Source organism: Prunus avium, chromosome 4 (assembly GCF_965620075.1).
Source record: "Prunus avium chromosome 4, drPruAviu1.hap1.1, whole genome shotgun sequence".
NCBI classification, from domain to species: domain Eukaryota; kingdom Viridiplantae; phylum Streptophyta; class Magnoliopsida; order Rosales; family Rosaceae; genus Prunus; species Prunus avium.
In genome coordinates, this window is record NC_142287.1 from 5,369,632 (window position 1) to 5,390,589 (window position 20,958).

Consider the following 20,958-nt stretch of genomic DNA (forward strand, 5'->3'; position numbering starts at 1 on the left):
AACATCATAGTATCGTGGGAGGAGTCGTTTGGTGAGTTTTGAGTGAAATCCAATCGCTAGAAGTATGGAATACACCAACCACTCCAATTAGGAACGAACTGCCGTTGAACTTGAATTGTCCAATTTCTCAAACCAATTGATTTCGGTTGGAACCCCAAACTTGTGCAACAACATAATATGGTGGGAGGAGTCATTTGGTGAGTTTTGAGTGAAATCCAATCGCTAGAAGTATGGAATACACCAACCACTGAAATTAGGAACGAACTGCCGTTGAACTTGAATTGTCCAATTTCTCACACCTATTGATTTCGGATCGAGCCCAAAACTTGGGCAACATCGTAATATGGTGGGAGGAGTCATTTGGTGAGTTTTGAGTGAAATCCAATCGCTAGAAGTACGGAATACACCAACCACTCCAATTAGGAACGAACTGCCGTTGAACTTGAATTGTCCAATTTCTTACACCTATTGATTTCGGATCGAGCCCAAAACTTGGGCAACATCATAATATGGTGGGAGGAGTCATTTGGTGAGTTTTGAGTGAAATCCAATCGCTAGAAGTATGGAATACACCAACCACTCCAATTAGGAACGAACTGCCGTTGAACTTGAATTGTCCAATTTCTCACACCTATTGATTTTGGATCGAGCCCAAAACTTGGGCAACATCATAATATGGTGGGAGGAGTCATTTGGTGAGTTTTGAGTGAAATCCAATCGCTAGAAGTACGGAATACACCAACCACTCCAATTAGGAACGAACTGCCGTTGAACCTGAATTTTCCAATTTCGAACACCTATTGATTTCGGATCGAGCCAACACTAGGGCAACATCATAATATGGTGGGAGGAGTCATTCGGTGTGTTTTGAGTGAAATCCAATCACTAGAAGTATGGAATACACCAACCACTCCAATTAGGAACGAACTGCCGTTGAACTTGTATTGTCCAATTTCTAACACCTATTGATTTCGGGTCGAGCCCAAAACTTGGGCAACATCATAATATGGTGGGAGGAGTCGTTTGGTGAGTTTTGAGTGAAATCCAATCGCTAGAAGTATGGAATACACCAACCACTCCAATTAGGAACGAACTGCCGTTGAACTTGAATTGTCCAATTTCTCACACCTATTGATTTCGGATCGAGCCCAAAACTAGGGCAACATCATAATATGGGGGGAGGAGTCATTCGGTGGGTTTTGAGTGAAATCCAATCGCTAGAATTATGTAATACACCAACAACTCCAATTAGGAACGAACTGTCGTTGAACTTAAATTGTCCATTTTCTCACACCTATTGATTTCGGATCGAGCCCCAAACTTGGGCAACATCATAATATGGTGGAAGGAGTCATTTGGTGAGTTTTGAGTGAAATCCAATCGCTAGAAGTATGAACAGCTCATCGCTGTCTGATACTCTGTGTTAAGCACGGATTTCTCTTTGCATGCGGGTTTCTGTTCCGATTCTTACCTCTATTCCTTCATAACAATTGTTTCTGAGGTCGACATCTACAACATATCCAAATTCCAAGGAAAACGGAGATTTCTATCTACTGTAAATCGTGTTCAAGTTGAGACTAGTCTTCACTTTCATTCTGTTTGCTGGTTTCACTCTAGTGTGACCTTATTCACTCTTGCATGTGGCCTTCCTCTGATCTAGTGGCTTCGTTCCTTTCATCAAAGTTGTTCGTCTTTGTCTTGGCTATAATCTGTCAAAATTGGAGCTTCATCCAAGAATTGTAGTCATCTCAAGGCTGGTTGAAGTGTTGCCTACTTATTTTGTTCTGCTGTATTGAGGTAGGCTCGAATTCTTTCTTGTGTGTTAATTTCTATTGATCAGTCGACAACACTTTCTTCATACAGGTTGTTCCTTAGTTATAGAAATATGACATATCCAAAATTCACAGCAATTTAAGTTCTATAACCATCTGAAACCTTGTTCAAAGTTAGTAAGTCCTCTAGTCTGCTGTTTAAATGCTACAGCACCTTACTCACTCTTGGATGTCGATTTCCTTTGTTCAGATGACCAAGGTTTCTTCTTGAAAGTTGTTCAGTTTCCTGTTTTCTACAACATATCCAACATTAGTGGTTATTCAATAAGTTTAGACCTCTCGGACAGAGTATAACTGAAACAAACTCCTCTCTCGTTATCAAGTGTTGTTTGGGAGTTTTACTCCTAGGGGGAATTCTTTGTGCATTGCAGAAAGATTCAAGGATTATGGTACACCGGTTCAGCGTACTCGATAAGAATGGTCTTAAACTAGTACACGCACTTTTAGAAGCCGGGGGTCAGGGCTTTAAATTAAATTATTGTGTTGAGCAATTTTATTGATTTAATATTTATGATGGCTTAAATAGGTACTCGGGTACCAGCTGATTCAAAGGAGGGACCCTCAAAGGGTCAGAGCAACTCGGACGCACAGTGAGTGGACTTTTGTTTTATAAATGGATTTTATGTTATTAAAGTTTCAATATTTGATCTTGAAGGATTTATTTATGGCTATTACTTTCCGAGCAAGAATAATGAAATTATATATATGTTCTCGATTATATGTTATTATATTTAAATGCAAATGGCTTGGAAAGTACGAAATGAGGTTTTAATCATATTGAATGATTGGTTGAGGAATAAAATGGTAATTTCCAGGAAGGGCATGTATTTTGTTTTTAAACCACCATAGGTACCCAAAAATGTTGCCTTCAGATAAATTGTTGCTTTCGATTATAATGATGTCCAAGGACATCCCAGTTGCCTTCAGATGAGTCAGCGTGCGTTTGACAATTGCCCACAAGTTCGGGGACGCTCAAACTTTGTGGTGCTAGGAATGCGGCTCGGGTGGACCAAGTGTCCTCTGAGTCTTGCAAGGAATGCGGCTCGAGTAACTTTATGCTACCGAGACCTGCTAGGAGGAATTGACGGAAATTATGGAATTGACGGATTTATGATGGGTACACCTAGGTGGAAGGAAATTGTTTCCCTTTATTAATCTCAGATATTTTGTTAATGTTTCACTGAATATATGCTCAGCTATATGTATGAGGATTTGCATGCCTGAATTTTCATACGGATATTGAACATGGATATGATTAAATTTTCTAAATGTTTTAACAGAGGGGTTAGTATGTTGATACCTTATGTTCTAAAACTTTATTTTTGTCCACTCACGTTTTTCAATGTTTTGCGCCCCCAGGCAGTAGTCGTGTACGGGGACATCACCACAGCGCCATCACTTTCCTCCATCCATCTCCTCCGCTACGTAGGAGTTCTTTTTGTATTTATACTGTTATCTTAAATTCTGAATTAGTTGCTCTGAAGATTTGCCCAAAGATCTTCTGTATGGCCTCAGGCCGGTTAGTTGGTTAAGTTGTTTGGATGTACGTTGAAAGCATGCTGGCGGTTGTGATGTTTTCTTTTTTATATGTATGCTTTCCAACAGGTGAAAATTTGGGAAAAGATTCAGTTTACAGAGGAGACTCTGCCGAATTTTCGGCGGATGTCAAACCTAAAAAGAATTTGGATTTTAGTAAGAAGGGCAAATTAGTCATTTGTGCCTGACACCCGCCAGGTGTCGGACACACACAGGGTTCGACTCGGATTCCAAAGTGGAATTTGGGTCGGGTCTTGTCATGAATTGTCCAATTTCTTACACCTATTGATTTCGGATCGAGTCCAAAACTTGGGCAACATCATAATATGGTGGGAGGAGTCATTTGGTGTGTTTTGAGCCGATCGCTAGAACTATGAATTACCCCTACCACTCAACTTTGGAACGAACTGCCGTTGAACTTGAATTGTCCAATTTCTCACACCTATTGATTTCGGAACGAGCCCAAAACTTGGGCAACATCATAATATGGTGGGAGGAGTCATTTGGTGTGTTTTGTGTTGAATCCAATCGCCAGAACTATGAGTTACCCCAACCACTCCAATTTGGAACGAACTGGCTTTAAACTTGAATTGTCCAATTTCTTACACCTATTGATTTCGGATCGAGCCCAAAACTTGGCAACCACTTAATATCGTATTAGGAGTCATTTGGTATGTTTTGAGTCAAATCCAATCGCTAGAACTATGAATTACCCCAACCACTCCAATTTGGAACGAACTGCCTTTGAACTTGAATTGTCCAATTTCTTACACCTATTCATTTCGGATCGAGCCCAAAGCTTGGGCAACATCATAATATGGTGGGAGGAGTCATTTGGTAAGTTTTGAGTGAAATCCAATCGCCAGAACTATGAATTACAACAACCACTCCAATTAGGAACGAACTGCCGTTGAACTTGAATTGTCCGATTTCTCACACCTATTGATTTCGGATCGAACCCAAAACTTAGGCAACATCATAATATGGTAGAAGTAGTCATTTGATGAGTATGGAATACACCAACCACTCCAATTAGGAACGAACTGCCGTTGAACTTGAATTGTCCAATTTCTTACACCTATTGATTTCGGATCGAGCCCAAAACTTGGGCAACATCATAATATGGTGGGAGGAGTCATTTGGTGTGTTTTGAATGAAATCCATTCGCTAGAACTATGAATTACCCCAACCACTCAAATTCGGAACGAATTGCCTTTGAACTTGAATTGTCCAATTTCAAACACCTATTGATTTCGGATCGAGCCCAAAACTTGGGCAACGTCATAATATGGTGGGAGGAGTCATTTGGTGAGTTTTGAGTGAAATCGAATCGCTAGAAGTATGGAATACACCAACCACTCCAATTAGGAACGAACTGCCGTTCAACTTGAATTGTCCAATTTCTCACAACTATTGATTTCGGATCGAGCCCAAAACTTGGGCAACATCATAATATGTTGGGAGGAGTCATTTGGTGTGTTTTAAATGAAATCCATTCGCTAGAACTATGAATTACCCCAACCACTCAAATATGGAACGAACTGCCTTTGAATTTGAATTGTCCAATTTCTTACAGCTATTGATTTCGGATAGAGCCCAAAACTTAGGCAACATCATAATATGGTGGGAGGAGTGATTTGGTGTGTTTTGAGTGAAATCCAATCGCCAAAACTATGAATTACCCCAACCACAGCAATTTGGAACGAACTGCCTTTCAACTTGAATTGTCCAATTTCTTACACCTATTGATTTCGGATCGAGCCCCAAACTTGGGCAACATCATAATATGAATTTCCCCAACCACTCAAATTTGGAACGAACTGCCCTTGAACTTAAATTGTCCAATTTCTTATACCTATTAATTTCGGATCGAGCCCAAAACTTGGGCTACATCATAATATGGTGGGAGGAGTCATTTGGTGAGTTTTGGGTGAAATCCAACCGCTAGAAGTATGGAATACAGCAACCACTCCAATTAGGAACTGCCGTTGAACTTGAATTGTCTAATTTCTCACACCTATTGATTTCGGATCGAGCCCAAAACTTGGGCAACATCGTAATATGGTGGGAGGATTCATTTGGTGTGTTTTGAGTGAAATCCGATCGCTAGAACTATGAATTACCCCAACCACTCCAATTCGGAACGAACTGCCGTTGAACCAGAATTGTGCAATTTCTTACACCTATTGATTTCGGATCAAGCCCAAACTTGGGCAAGATCATATTATGGTGGGAGGAGTCATTTGGTGTGTTTTGAGTGAAATCCAATCGCCAGAACTGTTAATTTCCCCAACCACTCCAATTTTCAATGAACTGCCTTTGAACTTGAATTGTCCAATTTCTTACACCTATTGATTTCGAATCGATCCCAAAACTTGGGCAACCTCATAATATGGTGGGAGGAGTCATTTGGTGTGTTTTGAGTGAAATCCAATTGCTAGAAGTATGGAATACACCTACGACGCCAATTAGGAACGAACTGCCGTTGAACTTGAATTGTCCAATTTCTCACATCTATTGATTTTGGATCGAGCCCAAAACTTGGGCGACATCATAATATGGTGGGAGGAGTCATTTGGAGAGTTTTGAGTGAAATCCAATCGCTAGAACCGTGGAATACAACAACCACTCCAATTAGGAACGAACTGCCGTTGAACTTGAATTGTCCAATTTCTTATATCTATTGATTTCGGATCGAGCCCAAAAGTTGGGGAACATCATAATATGGTGGGAGGAGTCATTTGGGGAGTTTTGAGTGAAATCCAATCGCTAGAAGTATGGAATACACCAATCACTCCAATTAGGAACGAACTACCGTTGAACTTGAATTGTTCAATTTCTTACACATATTGATTTTGGATCGAGCCCAAAAGATGGGCAACATCATAATATGGTGGGAGCGATTTGGTGAGTTTTGAGTGAAATCCAATCGCTAGAAGTGTGGAACACACCAACCACTCCCATTAGGAACGAACTGCCGTTGAACTTGAATTGTCCAATTTCTTACACCTATTTATTTCGGATTGAGCCTAAAACATCGGCAACATCATAATATGGTGGGAGGAGTCATTTGGTGAGTTTTGAGTGAAATCCAATCGCCAGAACGAAGAATTACCCCAACGACTCCAATTTGGAACGAATTGCCTTCGAACTTGAATTGTCCAATTTCTCACACCTATTGATTTCGGATCGAGCCCAAAACATGGGCAACATCATAATATGGTGGGAGGAGTCATTTGGTGAGTTTTGAGTGAAATCCAATCGCTAGAAGTATGGAATACACCAACCACTCCAATTAAGAACGAACTGCCGTTGAACTTGAATTGTCCAATTTCTCACACCTATTGATTTCGGATCGAGCCCAAAACTTGGGGAACATCATAATATGGTGGGAGGAGTCATTTGGTGAGTTTTGAGTGAAATCCAATCGCTAGAAGTACGGAATACACCAACCACTCCAATTAGGAACGAACTGCCGTTGAACTTGAATTGTCCAATTTCTTACACCTATTGATTTCGGATCGAGCCAAAAAGATGGGCAACATCATAATATGGTGGGAGGAGTCATTTGGTGAGTTTTGAGTGAAATCCAATCGCTAGAAGTACGGAATACACCAACCACTAAAATTAGGAACGAACTGCCGTTGAACTAGAATTGTCCAATTTCTCACACCTATTGATTTCGGATCGAGCCCAAAACTTGGGAAACATCATAATATGGTGGGAGGAGTCATTTGGTGAGTTTTGAGTGAAATCTAATCACATGAAGTATGGAATACACCAACCACTCCAATTAGGAACGAACTGCCGTTGAACTTGAATTGTCCAATTTCTAACACCTATTGATTTAGGATCGAGCCCAAAACTTGGGGAACAACATAATATGGTGGGAGGAGTCATTCGGTGAGTTTTGAGTGAAATCCAATCGCTAGAAGTACGGAATACACCAACCACTCCAATCAGGAACGAACTGCCGTTGAACTTGAATTGTTCAATTTCTTAAACCTGTTGATTTCGGATTGAGCCCAAAACTTGGGCAACATCATAATAGGGTGGGAGGAGTCATTTGGTGACTTTTGAGTGAAATCCAATCGCTAGAAGTATTGAATACACTAACCACTCCAATTAGGAACGAACTGCCGTTGAACTTGAATTGTCCAATTTCTTACACCTATAGATTTCAGATCGAGCCCAAAACTTGGGCAACATGATAATATTGTGGGAGGAGTCATTTGCTGAGTTTTGAGTGAAATCCAATCGCTAGAAGTATGGAAGACACCAACCACTCCAATTAGGAACGAACTGCCGTTGAACTTGAATTGTCCAATTTGGAACACCTATTGATTTCGGATCGAGCCCCAAACTTGGGCAACATCATAATATGGTCGGAGGAGTCATTTGGTGAGTTTTGAGTGAAATCCAATCGCCAGAACCAAGAATTACCTCAACCACTCCAACTTGGAACGAACTGCCGTTGAAGTTGAATTGTCCAATTTCTTACACCTATTGATTTCGGATCGAGCCCAAAACCTGGGCAACATTATAATATGGTGGGAGGAGTCATTTGGTGGGTTTTGAGTGAAATCCAATCGCTAGAAGTATGGAATACACCAACCACTCCAATTAGGAACGAACTGCCGTTGAACTTGAATTGTCCAATTTGGAACACCTATTGATTTCGGATCGAGCCCAAAACTTGGGCAACATCATCATATGGTGGGAGGAGACATTTGGTGAGTTTTGAGTGAAATCCAATCTTTAGAAGTATGGAATACACCAACCACTCCAATTAGGAACGAACTGCCGTTGAACTTGAATTGTCCAATTTCTCACACCTATTGATTTCGGACGAGCCCAAGACTTGGGGAACATCATAATATGGTGGGAGGAGTCATTTGGTGAGTTTTGAGTGAAATCCAATCCCCAGAACTGTGGAATACACCAACCACTCCAATTAGGAACGAACTGCCGTTGAACTTGAATTGTCCAATTTCTCACACCAATTGATTTCGGATCGAGCCCAAGAATTGGGGAACATCATAATATGGTGGGAGGAGTCATTTGGTCAGTTTTGAGTGAAATCCAATCCCCAGAACTATGGAATACACCAACCACTCCAATTAGGAACGAACTGCCATTCAACTTGAATTGCCCAATTTCTTACACCTATTGATTTCGGATGGATCCCAAAACTTGGGCAACATCATAATATGGTGGGAGGACTCATTTGGTCAGTTTTGAGTGAAATCCAATCCCCAGAACTGTGGAACACACCAACCACTCCAATTAGGAATGAACTGCCGTTGAACTTCAATTGTCCAATTTCTTACACCTATTGATTTCGTATCGAGCCCAAAACTTAGGCAACATCATAATATGGTGGGAGGATTCATTTGGTCTGTTTTGAGTGAACTCCAATCCCCAGAACAATGAATTACCACAACCACTCCAATTTGGAACGAATTGCCTTTGAACTTGAATTGTCCAATTTCTTACACCTATTGATTTCGGATCGAGGCCAAAACATGGGGAACATCATAATATGGTGGGAGGAGTCATTTGGTGAGTTTTGAGTGAAATCCAATCGCTAGAAGTATGGAATACACCAACCACTCCAATTAGGAACGAACTGCCGTTGAACTTGAATTGTCCAATTTCTTACACCTATTGATTTCGGATCGAGCCCAAAAGATGGGCAACATCATAATATGGTGGGAGCGATTTGGTGAGTTTTGAGTGAAATCCAATCGCTAGAAGTGTGGAACACACCAACCACTCCCATTAGGAACGAACTTCCGTTGAAATTGAATTGTCCAATTTCTTACACCTATTTATTTCGGATCGAGCCCAAAACTTGGGCAACCTCATAATATGCTGGGAGGAGTCATTTGGTGAGTTTTGAGTGAAATCCAATCGCCAGAACGAAGAATTACCCTAACCACTCCAATCTGGTACGAACTGCCTTTGAACTTGAATTGTCCAATTTCTTACACCTATTGATTTCGGATCGAGCCCAAAACTTGGGCAACATCATAACATGGTGGGAGGAGTCATTTGGTGAGTTTTGAGTGAAATCCAATCGCTAGAAGTATGGAATACACCAACCACTCCAATTAGGAACGAACTGCCGTTGAACTTGAATTGTCCAATTTCTTACACCTATTGATTTCGGATCGAGCCCAAAACATGGGGAACATGACAATATGGTGGGAGGAGTCATTTGGTCAGTTTTGAGTGAAATCCAATCGCTAGAAGTATGGAATACACCAACTACTCCAATTAGGAACGAACTGCCGTTGAATTTAAAATGTCCAATTTCTTACACCTATTGATTTCGGATCGAGCCCAAAACTTGGGCAACATCAAAATATGGTGGGAGGAGTCATTTGGGGTGTTTTTAGTGAAATCCAATCCCCAGAACTATGAATTACCCCAACCACTCCATTTTGGAACGAACTTCGTTTGAACTTAAATCGTCCAATTTCTCACACCTATTGATTTCGGGTCGAGCCCAAAACTTGGGCAACATCATAATATGGTGGGAGGAGTCATTTGGTGAGTTTTGAGTGAAATCCAATCACTAGAGGTATGGAATACACCAACCACTCCAATTAGGAACGAACTGCCGTTGAACTTGAATTGTCCAATTTCTTACACCTATTGATTTCGGATCGAGCCCAAAACATGGGGAACATCATAATATGGTGGGAGGAGTCATTTGGTGAGTTTTGAGTGAAATCCAATCGCCTGAACTATGGAATACACCAACAACTCCAATTAGGAACGAACTGTCGTTGAACTTGAATTGTCCAATTTCTTACACCTATTGATTTCGGATCGAGTCCAAAACATGGGCAACGTCATAATATGGTGGGAGGAGACATTTGGTGAGTTTTGAGTGAAATCCAATCTTTAGAAGTATGGAATACACCAACCACTCCAATTAGGAACGAACTGCCGTTGAACTTGAATCGTCCAATTTCTCACACCTATTGATTTCGGATCGAGTCCAAAACATGGGCAACGTCATAATATGGTGGGAGGAGTCATTTGGTGAGTTTTGAGTGAAATCCAATCGCCTGAACTATGGAATACACCAACAACTCCAATTAGGAACGAACTGTCGTTGAACTTGAATTGTCCAATTTCTTACACCTATTGATTTCGGATCGAGTCCAAAACATGGGCAACGTCATAATATGGTGGGAGGAGACATTTGGTGAGTTTTGAGTGAAATCCAATCTTTAGAAGTATGGAATACACCAACCACTCCAATTAGGAACGAACTGCCGTTGAACTTGAATCGTCCAATTTCTCACACCTATTGATTTCGGATCGTGCCCAAAACTTGGGCAACATCATAATATGGGGGGAGGAGTCATTTGGTGTCTTTTGAGTGAAATCCAATCGCCAGAACTATGAATTACCCCAACCTCTCCAATTTGGAACGTATTGCCTTTGAACTTGAATTGTCGAATTTGGAACACCTATTGATTTCGGATCGAGCCCAAAACTTGGGCAACATCATAATATGGTGGGAGGAGTCATTTGGTGAGTTTTGAGTGAAATCCAATCTCCAGAACTATGGAATACACCAACAACTCCAATTAGGAACGAACTGTCGTTGAACTTGAATTGTCCAATTTCTTACACCTATTGATTTCGAATCGAGCCCAAAACTTGGGCAACAACATAATATGGTGGGAGGTGTCGTTTGGTGTGTTTTGAGTGAAATCCAATCGCCAGAACTATGAATTACCTCAACCACTCCAGTTTGGAACGTACTGCCTTTAAACTTGAATTCTCCAATTTCTTACACCTGTTGATTTCGGATCGACCCCAAAACTTGGGCAACATCATAATATGGTGGGCGGAGTCATTTGGTGAGTTTTGAGTGAAATCCAATCGCTAGAAGTATGGAATACACCAACCACTCCAATTAGGAACAAACTGCCGTTGAACTTGAATTGTCCAATTTCCCACACCTATTGATTTCGGATCCAGCCCAAAACTTGGGAAACATCATAATATGGTGGGAGGAGTCATTTGGTGTGTTTTGGGTGAAATCCAATTGCCAGAACTATGAATTAACCCAACCACTCGAATTTGGAACGAACTGCCTTTGAACTTGAATTGTCCAATTTCTTACACCTATTGAGTTCGGATCGAGCCTAAAACTTGGGCAACATCATAATATGGTGGGAGGAGTCATTTGGTGAGTTTTGAGTGAAATCCAATCGCCTGAACTATGGAATACACCAACCACTCCAATTAGGAACGAACTGCCGTTGAACTTGAATTGTGCAATTTCTTTCACCTACTGATTTCGGATCGAGCCGAAAACTTGAGCAACATCATAATATGGTGGGAGGAGTCATTTGGTGAGTTTTGAGTGAAATCCAATCGCCAGAAATATGGAGTACACCAACCACTCCCATTAGGAACGAACTGCCGTTGAACTTGAATTGTCCAATTTCTTACACCTATTCATTTCGGATCTAGCCCAAAACTTGGGGAACATCATAATATGGTGAGAGGAGTCATTTGGTGAGTTTTGAGAGAAATCCAATCGCTAGAAGTGTGGAAAACAATAACCACTCCAATTAGGAACGAACTGCCGTTGAACTTGAATTGTCAAATTTCTCACCTATTGATTTAGGATCAAGCCCCAAACTTGGGCAACATCATAATATGGTGGGAGGAGTCATTTGGTGAGTTTGAAGTGAAATCCAATCGCCAGAAATATGGAATACACCAACCACTCCAATTAAGAACGAATTGCCGTTGAACTTGAATTGTCCAATTTCTCACACCTATTGATTTAGGATCAAGCCCCAAACTTGGGCAACATCATAACATGGTGGGAGGAGTCATTTGGTGAGTTTTGAGTGAAATCCAATCGCCAGAAATATGGAATACACCAACCACTCCAGTTAGGAACGAACTGCCGTTGAACTTGAATTGTTCAATTTCTCACACCTATTGATTTCGGATCGATCCCAAAACTTGAGCAACATCATAATATGGTGGGACGAGTCATTTGGTGAGTTTTGAGTGAAATCCAATCGCTAGAAGTAATGAATACACCAACCACTCCAATTAGGAACGAATTGCCGTTGAACTTGAATTGTCCAATTTCTCACACCTATTGGTTTTGGATCGTGCTCCAAACTTGGGCAACATCAAAATATGGTGGGAGGAGTCATTTGGTATGTTTTGAGTGAAATCCAATCGCCAGAACTATGAATTACCCCAACCACTCCAATTTGGAACGAATTGCCTTTGAAATTGAGTTGTCCAATTTCTTACACCTGTTTTTTTTCGGATCGAGCCCAAAACTTGGTCAACATCATACTATGGTGGGAGGTGTCATTTGGTGAGTTTTGAGTGAAATCCAATCGCTAGAAGTATGGAATACACCAACCACTCCAATTAGGAACGAACTGCCGTTGAACTTGAATTGTCCAATTTCTTACACCTATTGATTTCGGATCTAGCCCAACACTAGGGCAACATCATAATATGGTGGGAGGAGTGATTTGGTGAGTTTTGAGTGAAATTAAATCGCTAGAAGTATGGAATACACCAACCACTCCAGTTAGGAACGAACTGCCGTTGAACTTGAATTGTCCAATTTTTCACACCTATTGATTCCGAATAGATCCCAAAACTTGGGCAACATCATAATATGGTTCGAGGAGTCATTTCGTGAGTTTTGAGTGAAATCCAGTCGCTAGAAGTATTGAATACACCAACCACTCCAATTAGGAACGAACTGCCGTTGAACTTGAATTGTCCAATTTCTCACACCTATTGATTTCGGATCGTGCCCAAAACTTGGGCAACATCATAATATGGGGGGAGGAGTCATTTGGTGTCTTTTGAGTGAAATCCAATCGCCAGAACTATGAATTACCCCAACCTCTCCAATTTGGAACGTATTGCCTTTGAACTTGAATTGTCCAATTTCTTACACCTGTTGATTTCGGATCGAGCCCAAAACTTGGTCAACATCATACTATGGTGGGAGGTGTCATTTGGTGAGTTTTGAGTGAAATCCAATCGCTAGAAGTATGGAATACACCAACCACTCCAATTAGGAACGAACTGCCGTTGAACTTGAATTGTCCAATTTCTCACACCTATTGATTTCGGATCGAGCCCAAAACTTGGGCAACAACATAATATGGAGGGAGGAGTCATTTGGTGTGTTTTGGGTGAAATCCAATCGCCAGAACTATGAATTACCCCAATCACTCGAATATGGAATACACCAACCACTCCAATTAGGAACGAAGTGCCGTTGAACTTGAATTGTCCAATTTCTCACACCTACTGATTTCAGATCGAGCCCAAAACTTGGGCAACATCATACTATGGTGGGAGGAGTAATTTGGTGAGTTTTGAGTGAAATCCAATCACTAGAACTATGGAATACACCAACCACTCCAATTAGGAACGTATTGCCTTTGAACTTGAATTGTCCAATTTCTCGCACCTATTGATTTCGGATCGAGACCAAAACTTGGGCAACATCATAATATGGTGGGAGGAGTCATTTGGTGAGTTTTGAGTGAAATCCAATCCAAAGAACTATGAATTACCCCAACCACTCCAATTTGGAACGAACTTCCTTTGAACTTGAATTGTCCTATTTCTCACACCTATTGATTTCGGATCGAGCCCAAAAGTTGGGCAACATCATAATATGGTGGGAGGAGTCATTTGGTGTGTTTTGAGTGAAATCCAATCCAAAGAACTATGAATTACCCCAACCACTCCAATTTGGAACGAACTTCCTTTGAACTTGAATTGTCCTATTTCTCACACCTATTGTTTTCGGATCGAGCCCAAAAGTTGGGCAACATCATAATATGGTGGGAGGAGTCATTTGGTGTGTTTTGAGTGAAATCCAATCCAAAGAACTATGAATTACCCCAACCACTCCAATTTGGAACGAACTTCCTTTGAACTTGAATTGTCCAATTTCTCACACCTATTGATTTCGGATCGAGCCCAAAACTTGGGCAACATCATAATATCGTGGGAGGAGTCATTTGGTGAGTTTTGAATGAAATCCAATCGCCAGAACTATGGAATACACCAACTACTCCAAATTGGAACGAACTGCCGTTGAACTTGAATTTTCCAATTTCTTACACCTATTGATTTCGAATCGAGCCCAAAACTTGGGCAACATCATAATATGGTGGGAGGAGTCATTTGTTGAGTTTTGAGTGAAATCCAATCGCTAGAAGTATGTAATACACCAACCACTCCAATTAGGAACGAACTGCCGTTGAACTTGAATTGTCCAATTTCTCAAACCTATTGACTTCGGATTGAGCCCAAAACTTGGGGAACATGATAATATGGTGGGAGGAGTCATTTGGTGAGTTTTGAGTGAAATCCAATCGCTAGAAGTATCGAATACACGAACCACTCCAATTATGAACGAACTTCCGTTGAACTTGAATTGTCGAATTTCACCCACCTAATGATTTCAGATCGGGCCCCAAACTTGGGCAACATAATAATATGGTGGGAGGAGTCATTTGGGGTGTTTTGAGTGAAATCCAATCGCCAGAACTATGAATTTCCCCAACCATTCCAATTTCGAACGAACTGCCTTTGAACTTGAATTGTCCAATTTCTTACACCTATTTGAGTGAAATCCAACCGCTAGAAGTATGGAATACAAAAACCACGCCAGTTATGAACGTACTGTCGTTGAACTTGAATTGTCCAATTTCTCACACATATAGATTTCGGATCGTGCCCAAAACGTGGGCAACATCATAATATGGTGGGTGGAGTCATTTGGTGAGTTTTGAGTCAAAATCCAATCGCCAGAAGTACGGAATACACCAACCACTCCAATTAGGAATGAATTGCCGTTGAACTTGAATTGTCCAATTTCTCACACCTATTGATTTAGGATCGAGCCCCAAACTTGGGCAACACCATAATATGGTGGGAGGAGTCATTTGGTGACTTTTGAGTGAAATCCAATCGCTTGAAGTATGGAATACACCAACTACTCCGATTAGGAACGAACTGCCGTTGAACTTGAATTGTCCAATCTCTCACACCGATTGATTTCGGATCGAGCCCAAAACTTCGGCAACATCATAATATGGTGGGAGGAGTCATTTGGTATGTTTTGAGTGAAATCCAATCGCCAGAACTATGAATTACCCCAACCACTCCAATTTCGAACGAATTGCCTTTGAACTTGAATTGTCCAATTTCTCACACCTATTGATTTCGGTTCGAGCCCAAAACTTGGGCAACATGATAATATGGTGGGAGGAGTCATTTGGTGAGTTTTGGGAGAAATCCAATCGCTAGAAGTATGGAATACACCAACCACTTCAATTAGGAACGAACTGCCGTTGAACTTGAATTGTCCAATTTCTCACACCTATTGACTTCGGATCGAGCCCAAAACTTGGGGAACATGATAATATGGTGGGAGGAGTCATATGGTGAGTTTTGAGTGAAATCCAATCGCTAGAAGTATCGAATACACCAACCACTCCAATTATGAACGAACTTCCGTTGAACTTGAATTGTCGAATTTCACCCACCTAATGATTTCGGATCGAGACCAAAACTTGGAGAACATCGTAATATGGTGGGAGGAGTCATTTAGTGAGTTTTGAGTGAAATCCAATCGCTAAAAGTAATGAATACACCAACCACTCCAATTAGGAACGAACTGCCGTTGAACTTGAATTGTCGAATTTGGAATACGTATTGATTTCGGATCGAGCCCAGAACTTGGGCAACATCATAATATGGTGGGAGGAGTCATTTGGTGAGTTTTGAATGAAATCCAATCGCTAGAAGTATGTAATACACCAACCACTCTAATTAGGAACGAACTGCCGTTGAATTTGAATTGTCCAATTTCTCAAACCTATTGATTTCGGATCGAGCCCAAAACCTGGGGAACAAGATAATATGGTGGGAGGAGTCATTTGGTGAGTTTTGAGTGAAATCCAATCGCTTGAAGTATCGAATACACCAACCACTCCAATTAGGAACGTAATGCCTTTGAACTTCAATTGTCCAATTTCTCGCACCTATTCATTTCGGATCGAGTCCAAAACTTGGGCAACGTCATAATATGGTGGGAGGAGTCATTTGGTGAGTTTTGAGTGAAATCCAATCGCTAGAAGTATGGAATACATCAACCACTCCGATTAGGAACGAACTGCGTTTTAACTTGAATTGTCCAATTTCTCGCACCTATTAATTTCGGATCGAGACCAAAACTTGGGCAACATCATAATATGGTGGGAGGAGTCATTTGGTGAGTTTTGAGTGAAAGACAATCCAAAGAACTATGAATTACCCCAACCACTCCAATTTGGAACGAACTTCCTTTGAACTTGAATTGTCCAATTTCTCACACCTATTGATTTCGGAACGAGCCCAAAAATTGGGCAACATCATCATATGGTGGGAGGAGTCATTTGGTGTGTTTTGAGTGAAATCCAATCCAAAGAACTATGAATTGCCAAAACCACTCCAATTTGGAACGAACTTCCTTTGAACTTGAATTGTCCAATTTCTCACACCTATTGATTTCGGATCGAGCCCAAAACTTGGGCAACATCATAATATCCTGGGAGGAGTCATTTGGTGAGTTTTGAGTGAAATCCAATCGCTAGAAGTATCGAATACACCAACCACTCCAATTAGGAACGAACTGCCGTTGAACTTGAATTGTCGAATTTCACCCACCTAATGATTTCAGATCGGGCCCCAAACTTGGGCAACATAATAGTATGGTGGGAGGAGTCATTTGGGGTGTTTTGAGTGAAATCCAATCGCCAGAACTATGAATTACCCCAACCATTCCAATTTGGAACAAACTTCCTTTGAACTCGAATTGTCCAATTTCTTACACCTATTGATTTCGGATCGAGCCGAAAACTTGGGCAACATCATAATATGGTGGGAGGAGTCATTTGGTGAGTTTTGGGTGAAATCCAATCGCTAGAAGTATGGAATACACCAACCACTCCAATTAGGAACGAACTGCCGTTGAACTTGAATTGTCCAATTTCTCACACCTATTGATTTCGGATCGAGACCAAAACTTGGAGAACAACGTAATATGGTGGGAGGAGTCATTTAGTGAGTTTTGAGTGAAATGCAATCGCTAAAAGTATGGAATACACCAACCACTCCAATTAGGAACGAACTGCCGTTGAACTTGAATTGTCGAATTTGGAATACCTATTGATTTCGGATAGAGCCCAGAACTTGGGCAACATCATAATATGGTGGGAGGAGTCATTTGGTGAGTTTTGAGTGAAATCCAATCGCTAGAAGTATGGAATTCACCAACCACTCCAATTAGGAACGAACTGCCGTTGAATTTGAATTGTCCAATTTCTCAAACCTATTGATTTCGGATCGAGCCCAAAACCTGGGGAACATGATAATATGGTGGGAGGAGTCAATTGGTGAGTTTTGATTGAAATCCAATCGCTAGAAGTATCGAATACACCAACCACTCCAATTAGGAACGAATTGCCGTTGAACTTGAATTGTCGAATTTCACCCACCTATTGATTTCAGATCGGGCCCCAAACTTGGGCAACATAATAATATGGTGGGAGGAGTCATTTGGTAACTTTTGAGTGAAATCCAATCGCTACAAGTATGGAATACACCAACCACTCCAATTAGGAACGAACTGCCGTTGAACTTGAATTGTCCAATTTCTCACACCTATTGATTTCGGATCGAGCCCACAACTTGGTTAACATCATAATATGGTGGGAGGAGTCATTTGGTGAGTTTTGAGTGAAATACAATCGCTAGAAGCATGGAATACACCAACCACTCCAATTAGGAACGAACTGCTGTTGAACTTGAATTGTCCAATTTGGAACACCTATTGATTTCAGATTGAGCCCAAAACTTGGGCAACATCATAATATGGTGGGAGGAGTCATTTGGTGAGTTTTTAGTGATATCCAATAGCTAGAAGTATGGAATACACCAACCACTCCAATTCGGAACGAACTGTCGTTGAACTTGAATTGTCCAATTTCTCACACCTATTGATTTCGGATCAAGCCCCAAACTTGGGCAACATCATAATATGGTGGGAGGAGTCATTTGGTGAGTTTTTAGTGATATCCAATAGCTAGAAGTATGGAATACACCAACCACTCCAATTAGGAACGAACTGCCGTTGAACTTGAATTGTGCAATTTGGAACACCTATTGAATTCGGATTGAGCCCAGAACTTGGGCAACATCATAATATGGTGGGAGGAGTCATTTGGTGAGTTTTGAGTGATATCCAATTGCTAGAAGTATGGAATACACCAACCACTCCTATTAGGAACGAACTGCCGTTGAACTGGAATTGTCCAATTTCTCACACGTATTGATTTCGGATCGAGCCCAAAACTTGGTTAACATCATAATATGGTGGGAGGACTCATTTGGTGGGTTTTGAGTGAAATCCAATCGCTAGAAGTATGGAATACACCAACGACTCCAATTAGGAACGAACTGTCGTTGAACTTGAATTGTCCAATTTCTCACAATTATTGATTTCGTGTCGAGCCCAAAACTTGGGCAACATCATAATATGTTGGGTGGAGTCGTTTGGGGAGTTTTGAGTGAAATTCAATCACTAGAAGTATGGAATACACCAACCACTCCAATTAGGAACGAACTGCCGTTGAACTATTGTCCAATTTGGAACACCTATTGATTTCGGATCGAGCCCCAAACTTGGGCAACATCATAATATGGTGGGAGGAGTCATTTTGTGAGTTTTGAGTGAAATCCAATCGCTAGAAGTATGGAATACACCAACCACTCCAATTAGGAACGAACTGCCGTTGAAGTTGAATTGTCCAATTTCTTACACCTATTGATTTCGGGTCGAGCCCAAAACTTGGGCAACAACATAATATGTTGGGAGGAGTCATTTGGTGAGTTTTGAGTGAAATCCAATCGCTAGAAGTATGGAATACACCAACCACTCCAATTAGGAACGAACTGCTGTTGAACTTGAATTGTCCAATTTGGAACACCTATTGATTTCAGATTGAGCCCAAAACTTGGGCAACATCATAATATGGTGGGAGGAGTCATTTGGTGAGTTTTTAGTGATATCCAATAGCTAGAAGTATGGAATACACCAACCACTCCAATTCGGAACGAACTGTCGTTGAACTTGAATTGTCCAATTTCTCACACCTATTGATTTCGGATCAAGCCCCAAACTTGGGCAACATCATAATATGGTGGGAGGAGTCATTTGGTGAGTTTTAAGTGAAATCCAATCGCTAGAAGTATGGAATACACCAACCACTCCAATTAGGAACGAACTGCCGTTGAACTAGAATTGTCCAATTTCTCACACCGATTGATTTCGGATCAAACCCCAAACTTGTGCAACATCATAATACGGTGGGAGGAGTCATTTGGTGAGCTTTGAGTGAAATCCAGTTGCTATAAGTGTGGAATACACCAACCACTCCAATTAGGAACGAACTGCCGTTGAATTTGGATTGTCCAATTTCTCACACCTATTGATTCCGGATGGAACCCCAAACTTGTGCAACATCATAATATGGGGGGAGGAGTCATTTGGTGAGTTTTGAGTGAAATACAATCGCTAGAAGCATGGAATACACCAACCACTCCAATTAGGAACGAACTGCTGTTGAACTTGAATTGTCCAATTTGGAACACCTATTGATTTCAGATTGAGCCCAAAACTTGGGCAACATCATAATATGGTGGGATGAGTCATTTGGTGAGTTTTTAGTGATATCCAATCGCTAGAAGTATGGAATACACCAACCACTCCAATTCGGAACGAACTGCCGTTGAACTTGAATTGTCCAATTTCTCACACCTATTGATTTCGGATCAAGCCCCAAACTTGGGCAACATCATAATATGGTGGGAGGAGTAATTTGGTGAGTTTTAAGTGAAATCCAATCGCTAGAAGTATGGAATACACCAACCACTCCAATTAGGAACGAACTGCCGTTGAACTTGAATTGTCCAATTTGGTACACCTATTGATTTCGGATCGAGCCCAAAACTTGGGCAACATCATAATATGGTGGGAGGAGTCATTTGGTCAGTTTTGAGTGAAATCCAATCTTTAGAAGTATGGAATTCACCAACCACTCCAATTAGGAACGAACTGCCGTTGAACTTGAATTGTCCAATTTGGAACACCTATTGTTTTGGGACCGAGCCCAAAACTTGGGCAACATCATAATATGGTGGGAGGAGTCATTTGGTGAGTTTTGAGTGAAATCCAATCGCTAGAAGTATGGAATACACCAACCACTCCAATTAGGAACGAACTGCCGTTGAACTAGAATTGTCCAATTTCTCACACCGATTGATTTCGGATCAAACCCCAAACTTGTGCAACATCATAATACGGTGGGAGGAGTCATTTGGTGAGCTTTGAGTGAAATCCAGTTGCTATAAGTGTGGAATACACCAACCACTCCAATTAGGAACGAACTGCCGTTGAACTTGGATTGTCCAATTTCTCACACCTATTGATTCCGGATGGAACCCC

General features: G+C 41.1%; 1 long non-coding RNA gene across 1 annotated transcript; it reads left to right on the forward strand.

Annotated features, from left to right (window-relative positions):
• Positions 1-1,629: 1,629 nt before the first annotated feature.
• On the forward strand, positions 1,630-3,465 carry LOC148294722 (uncharacterized). Its single transcript, XR_015835490.1, has 3 exons — positions 1,630-1,797; positions 2,359-2,422; positions 3,192-3,465. It is a non-coding gene; the product is annotated as an uncharacterized LOC148294722 (long non-coding RNA).
• The last annotated feature ends 17,493 nt before the right edge of the window (positions 3,466-20,958 follow it).